At 40.8% G+C, this 7,874-nt stretch overlaps 1 pseudogene; it reads right to left on the bottom strand.

Moving 5' to 3' along the window:
- Nucleotides 1-6,075: 6,075 nt before the first annotated feature.
- LOC113354673 lies at nucleotides 6,076-6,175 on the bottom strand (annotated as a pseudogene).
- Between the last annotated feature and the right edge of the window lie 1,699 nt (nucleotides 6,176-7,874).

A 7,874-nucleotide genomic window follows, 5' to 3' on the forward strand; every position in this document is an offset into this window, starting at 1 on the left:
GTTCAGAGACGTGGCTGGCACGGTGGTGCGGCTGGCATGGTTGACATGCCTTGGCGCGGAGATGTGGCTGGCACGTCTTTCCATTGTCACGGTGATGCGGCTGACATGGTTGGCATGCGTTGGCGCGGAGAAGTGGCTGGCATGGTTTGTCATTGGCACGGTGGCGCGGATAGCATGGTTGGCATGCTTTGGCGCAGAGACGTAGCTGGCATGGTTTTCCATTGGAACGGTGGTGCGACTGGCATGGTTGGCATGCCTTGGCGCGGAGACGTGGCTGGCATGGTTTTCCATTGGCACGGTGGTGCGGCTGGCATGGTTGACATGCCTTGGCGCGGAGATGTGGCTGGCACGGCTTGCCATTGGCACGGTGGTGCGGCTGGCATGGTTGCCATGCCTTGGTACGGAGACGTGGCTGGCATGGTTTGCCATTGGCACGGTGGTGTAAGAATTTAGGGTTTTGTGTACGAAGGTGATGTCGGTCAATACTAAGGGTTCTACCATGGAACATGACACATATATATGTAAAAAAAAAAGATACCCTGGTAATTCTTACGTAGGTGTGTTGAATGATTCAATAAATGCGCTAGTGATCCTAGTGACGCCATGTCAGAAATAAGGTTTTACGATTTTAACCCTAAGCTAAAAACCACCATCAAAATTAAGTCTCCTTCTTAGATTGGAACAGGAGCATTGTTGCGAGGTAAGCATAAGATGGTGACAGGCGAGGACAAAATAGAAATGACAAGTCGTGAAAAGATGGTCAAGAAGACCCGACTAACCTTTTTCGAGAGGTAAGGAGAGTTCGTGATTCTCGGGTTGGCGGCCTTGCATAGATTCTACTTGTGGTGTTTGCTAGATAGACCGTGAAGTGGCGAGATGTGGAGCCGCAGGTGTTGGTCGGCTTGGAATAGGAGGCGCATGCGTTGTTCGGCTTGGAATGGGAGCCGCAGGCGTTGGTCGGCTTGGAATGGAGGAAACTGGCTTCGGTCAGCGGAATGGTGGAAACTGTCTTCAGTCCGCAGAATGGTGTAAACTGGTTTCAGAACTTCGTCTACCAAACGATGGTGATGACGCTGGAACTTTGATTATCAAATGGTAGTGATGGAGCCTGACAACTTTTTCGAAATCAAGGTTTCGGATGCCGAAACCCTAATTAGCGCTCCTTACTAAAATCGTTGTAGAATTCTCGTACAAACTCGGATGTTGATGGTCCTCCCATCCATCTGACCGGAAAAGAATTTCCTATATTCTCACGCGGGAATACTTAGGTTTTGAGCTAGTTTAGGAGGTGAAAACCTCCCGATAGTGAAACTCAAGAAGAATTCAGGAGGGATGTTGCGGGCCCGGGGTAGCATAATCGCACCGAGTCATCTGTTCCCATTCATGGAGCAAGAAGGGAACTTTATTCTGTGCAAAACTCTAGAAACTCCGTCCATATGAAAATAGGTATGGACCTTCTTCTGTTTTCTGTTGCTCGTTTGTATCCGCGCTTTCGTCTGCAGTGTCTCTCCAGTGGATTCCAAAATTTACCAAACTCCATTGCATTCTTGGGACGGATGGATGAAATATATGCTCGGCAACGATCATGTCAGGGTTAATCTTGGAGATTGTGGTTGCGGTGTCGGTCCATCCTCGGCTTGAGGTTGTTTAGTGCCTGGACCTTCTGATCGTGATGATGATGTGCTATGAATGCTTGTATGGTGGAAAAACTTCTGGTGCCCCCGGATGAAATATGGAGACGTTCTGTTGCCGATGTGCTGCTATCAAGTCTTTCAGGACTTTGTTTTAAGCGACATCCTTCGAACCATCTTTTGAATCTTGGACTATCGTATGGAATGAGATGTGGTAAGATTCCCCAGTTATACTTCGGTTTGATCCGATGGCATGAATGAATATGTGAATGTATCTGTGTGGCGTGCTCTTGAAGTTTTCGGTGTACATGTGCGGCTTCGTGTTGAGAAATTCCTGCGGCTCGTGAAACTTCGACAGTGATGATGTTGAAATCAGAAATAACCTGGTTGAGGGGAGTGAAAGCGTCTCATGCTGGTAGTCCCCATGTTTATCCTATTTTCATTGCATCGTCTTGAATCCACATCCACGAGATTTGATACAAGATTATCGTACTCTTCTGGATGTGACGCTGGGATGCTCAGGATATCGCATGGACGAAATATTCTGGATAGCGAAGATGTAGGAATGAGATAGTTATGTTGTTTATCATGGCTCCTGATAGACACATTTTTGTGTCCGATTTGTCTCTATTCTATATATTTTCAGGGCTCATTTTTGTACTTATTATGGTGTTTTATTTATTTGTAGGTATTTTTGACTAATAAATATTTTTGGAAAAAATTGGCTCGAAAAGTTGTCAGAAAGCACCCGGAGGACATTTGCTATCGGACTCTCACTTTGGATAAGGAGTAACCTAATTACTAAGGGGCATCCCATTTCCAGGCAGTTGCTAATCGCACCCCTACTCTGGATATGGGTTAACCATCTTCAACATTCAAAAAACCAGGATTTTGGCAGGAAAAAAGTGCAGTTAAAGAACAGTTTTGGCAATCGTTATTTGGAGGAGTTTGAGGTCGATTAAACCTCTGATTTTCATAGGATAGACTCCTTATGGGTCTAGGAATCTGATATGGGTGTTTAAATCGATTAGACTGGGCTCAATCGACGGATTTTTCTCACAACAGAAAATATGGAAAGTCACGTGTGTGACCTGTTTTAGGGAATTTTAGAGAGATTAAAACGTTGTAAACCTTCCCAAAGATTTGTATCTATCTAAGGAAGAGTTTAGAAAAAAAAGAAAGCTCAGAAACGCGTAGAAATCCTAAAACAAGAAATTTCCGCAACTTGACCGTGAAGAGAAGGAAAGAGATTTTGGAGGATTTGGGAGAGATTTAATCGTTATTTTTGATATAAATAGATGTCTTGGGTCATATAGAACAGGTGTCGAGAGTTTGGGAACCTAAGGAGAGCCAGAGAAGAAGAAATCAGAGCTTTACCAAACTCTGCTACTACTGCTGCTACTGCTGCTGAAGAAGAAGAACGCGAAGAACATTAACGCTCGGTAAACAGTCGCAGAACAGTATAGTTGTTTAACAGCTGAAGAACATTAAGTTGTTCAGGTGATGGTTTTTTCAAATTGGTTGTAGTTGTAGTGGTAAAAAGGTTCTTTTCAGACTTGTGAAGGTAACAAAATTTCTAGATTTAAATAAAATTTAGGAAAATAGCAAACTGACGTAAAATTTTATTGAGAAATAGGGGTTAAGATTCCACCATTCAACAATACTTATGTGATCTAATATTTTTTTACTATGCAATTTAAATAATTGCGTTGATTCTAAGTATTGCCAAAAGCAGATTTTCCAAAATATCAAATGTTAATCACAAGTATAATGCATCAAGAGTTTAAAACTAAGCATGCATTATCAAGGGAAAACACAGTTGATTAATAAAAACCATTTAAATCATTTTTATCAATGCAATCAATCATATAAAAATATTGCATAAATTAATAAAATAGAGATTACCACATAATTATTGTGAGAATGGCTTCCTCTGTCACCCCTGGGTTTGGGTTTAGCTCCTCATCCCAAAAACACACTCACAAGATAAATTCATGGCTAAATAGATGTTTTTATTGATGATATGGTGTTTAACAGAATTTCTGCAACGCTGTATAATTGTTACAGCGTGACTGTTACAATGTTCGAAAAAAGACTGCCTGTAAACGATACTTCTGAACTGCAGCAAAACAACGACACAGTTATGCTGCTGTAGGTGCTATTGAAGAACGACGCTCCAGGAGCGTCTGTTCTTCGTTCTTCGTCTTCCTCCTCGAACAACAGCAGCAACAGCAACAATCAATGGTATCTTCCTCGTTTCGGCTCTAAACTCTCTCCTATTTCTCTCCAAACTTTTCTAACCCTCGTTATGACTTGAACCAACTCTTATATAGTCCTCTAATCCCGAAAAATCTCAACTGAATCCGCGACTTTTTTTTTTTTTTTTTTTTTTTTCTTCTATGCGTTGTTGAGAGAATATCTCTCTTGTGATCTCCCTGTACGCGTTTGTTAGCTATAAAATTGCCACCAAACTCTTATCAAGACTTGGACAGGACCAAGTACAACAATCACTAGCGTGAAACTCTCCCAAATATTCCTCACAAAATCTTCAAACTCAACAGAAGCGTACGTGTCCTATTTGGACTTTGATCACTTCTCCCAGCCATTCCAGCCCAATTGGTTGGGTCCAATCGATTGTAACAGACCTGTTGAGTCTTGTATAGTCCATAAGTACCAAATACAGCCATTGAATCTCCTAAAATCACGTAGAATTTCGATCTCCAAATCTGCTCCTCGTTGCATGCATTTTCCCGCCAAATCTTGTATTTGAATTATGAAGATGACCTCCCCTTATCCAGTTCCGGTCTCCCTTTAGCAGATGCCTGGAAATGGGTCACCCCTTATTAACTAGGTTACCCTTTATCCAAAGTGAGAGTCCGTATAGTATTTTTCTCCCACGGACGCAAAAACCAATTTTTTAGCCAATTTCGCCGCAAAAGCTTATTTCTCCAAGAATACCTACAGGGACATAAAAAGCCATAATAAATATAAAATCGAGCACTAATAATATATACAATTGAGATTATATATAGAATTTTATTTTAGACAATTTTAGTTTAGGGTTTGTTTATTTTATTTTAAAAAAAAAAACTGTATTAGGGTTTATTATTTTTGTAATTTTTCTTTATTTTTTTGGACTTTTGGACTTTGGGACATTATTTTTTTTTATTACCCTACGGAAGGGTACTTTAAATATAAACTGTTTGCAGAGAAGGAGGACAATTACGATATTGTCTCTGCACCTTGGGTTCGTACACTAGACATCGGAGTCAGTGGCTCGAGTCGACTACAACCGATTCATCCCCCGTCTGGAACGGGAGGTAAGATTCTAAACACTCGCGAATCCCCTGTCAGCGAGTTACTGGACTCCTCCGTATGCATATATGTTGAGGACTGAATACGGACATTTATTTTTCTAGTAAAGGGCAAGGCCTGGCCATACAAGATAAGGGTTCGGATTTCATCACCGTTCTCTTCTTGCCCACTTTAGGAACACGTAACCTACACGAACCTAAGCCTAACATTTTGACTAGAACGAGACCGATAGGCTAACGAGCTTAATAGGAAAGTCATTCGAAAAATATTGGTTACTATTTTAAGCATACTTCGAAGTTCTTGACGGTTTCTGTAAGTTGAATGCGTGACTGTGCCGCCTTGTAATACCGGTGAGGCCTTGGGTATCAAAGATCCACCGAGCTTCCCTCGCCTCTATTCAACTTACGTTAACTCTGATTGATTCCATAGGGGTTTGCTTAAATTGTAACGAATTCACATTCGAAGGATTAGAAGCTGGTCTAGAAACAATCTAAGTGGAGCCATCATGCTTTTTGTTTGCTAGAAATCAATAGGTTTGATTTGGTTGAGTCGGCCTTGATCTGTGTTTGCTTACCCTTCCAATTTATAAAATTCTATTGTATGCCTGAACGTAAAAGAGACGCACTAGGTAGATTTGTTAAAGAGAAACCTAGTAGTTCGAAGCGTCTCGATTACCTTAATCTAGAAAGTCCGGCTTTTGAAGAGTCTGTTTTTGAACGTTCTTTGACTGATGAGAGAATCCCTGTTGCTCCAATAGCGCCATAAATGACAACTTTGAAAGCTTTATTAAATCCAACTAGGACTACCCGTCCTTCGTGTATTAAGTTAGCTGAAACGGAGGCATCCTATGAACTGAAACCTGGGACCTTACAGATGATCCTAATATTTTTAGGGAAAGAAAATGAAAACCCTTATTACTATGTTAGGGATTTTGAGGAAATTTGTAGTACTCTAAGAATTAGAGGCTTAGATGATGATGCTTTGAAACTTAGGTTATTCCCATTTTCTCTGAAAGATAAGGCCAAGTCGTGGATGTATAGTTTGGACTCCGAGTTAATTGAGACATATGAACAACTTACATCTGCCTTTTTCAATAAGTTCTTCCCTAGGCACAAAACATCGTCTATTAGGACGCAAATATGCACATTTTCACAACAAGAGGGAGAATCTTTATATAGGTATTTGGAAAGGTTCAATGATTTATTATCCCAGTGTCCTCATCATGGTTTAGAAAAGTTTAGGCTAGTTCAGATCCTTTATGAGGGTTTAGATTATTCCACAACGATCATGGTTGAGTGTCTATGCACTAGTGGATTTGAAAACCAAACAGTAGATGCGGCGATGAAATATTTTAATGAAATCGCCGAAAAAGCCCAGCAATGGGAAAATAGTAGGGCACCCCAGAAAACAATTCTTTTAAGTAGAGGAAACGTTAATAGGGTAGAAGGAGGCTATGAATCAGATGCCAAAATTGCTGCTATAGCAAAAAGGTTAGAAGCCTTAGAAGTGGGCCAGACTAGTGGTAGAGTGGAGCCTTTTTGGGAAGGCCAGAATATTGAAGAGCAGGCCAATGCTCTTTATAATAACACTAGATTTGATAACCGTCAAAAGATTGACCCATATTCAGAAACCTACAATCCTGGTTGGAGAAACCATCCGAACCTTTCATGGTCTAAGGACCAAAGTCTAGGTCAGTTTAGTAATTCTAATGGTCCCCCAGGTTTTGGATATACTAAGAATCCTTCAGGACTAGCTCAGTTTCAGAATCAGTCAGATAAGAAAATCCTAAGTTTAGAGGAATCTCTCGCCTTGTTAACTCAGCAAACTGCAAAATTCCAGTTATCCGTAGAACAGAATCTACAAGCTAGTAACAAGATAGGACAAGAAAATAGTCAGGCTATTTCCGAGTTAAAAACCCAGGTCGGTCTGATAAGTGATTCTTTGAGAGAAAAAGGTAAGTTTCCTAGTCAAACACAACCCAACCCTAGAGGAGTTCATGAATTAGGTGCAAAAACATTTGAATCAATTGAATGTTGTTAGAACCCTTAGAAGTGGTAGAGTTGTAGACAATAAGGTAACCATGCCCGATAGTGAACATACTGTAGTTCACCCCTCAGTATCTCACCTCTCAGGACCAGTAGCTGAAGAGACTGATAAAGTTTTCGATGATGTGAATTCGATTCCTGAAAGGTCTGATTTTAGGCCTAGAGCCCCATTTCCTCAGCTATTAGTACCAACAATGAAGGAATCGAACTTTAATGACATAGTGGAGGTTTTTAAGCAAGTTACTATAAACCTTCCCTTATTAGATGCAATTAGGCAAATTTCTGCTTATGCCAAGTTCCTTAAGGATATGTGTACGCGAAAGCGAAAACTTAGCGTCCATAAGAAAGCCTTTTTAGCTATCCACGTAAGTTCAATCATTCAGAACACTACAACTCCAAAGTACAAAGACCCAGGTTCTCCTACCATTGCTTGCACAATAGGTAATTTCCGGGTAGAAAAAGCTTTACTTGACTTAGGAGCCAGTGTGAACTTACTGACATTCCATGTATACTTACAACTAGGACTTGGTGAAATGAAACCTACTCAGATGACACTGCAGTTAGCTGATAGGTCTGTTAAAATCCCTCGAGGTGTTATCGAGGATGTTCTTATTGAGGTCGAAAAGTTTATTTATCCAGTGGATTTCGTGGTCCTAGATACCCAACATGTCCCTGACCTAGAGAACCAGATACCTGTGATTTTAGGTCGCCCATTTTTAGCCACGTCTAATGCAATCATTAACTGTCGAAATGGTGTGATGAGTTTATCTTTTGGCAATATGACTATGGAGATGAACATTTTTAATGTCAGTAATAAACCTCATGAGCTAGATGACACATGTGTTGAGGAGGTGAACATGATAGAAGCCTTAGTTCAGGAGTC

This window comes from Papaver somniferum, chromosome 2 (genome assembly GCF_003573695.1).
Source record: "Papaver somniferum cultivar HN1 chromosome 2, ASM357369v1, whole genome shotgun sequence".
NCBI lineage: Eukaryota > Viridiplantae > Streptophyta > Magnoliopsida > Ranunculales > Papaveraceae > Papaver > Papaver somniferum.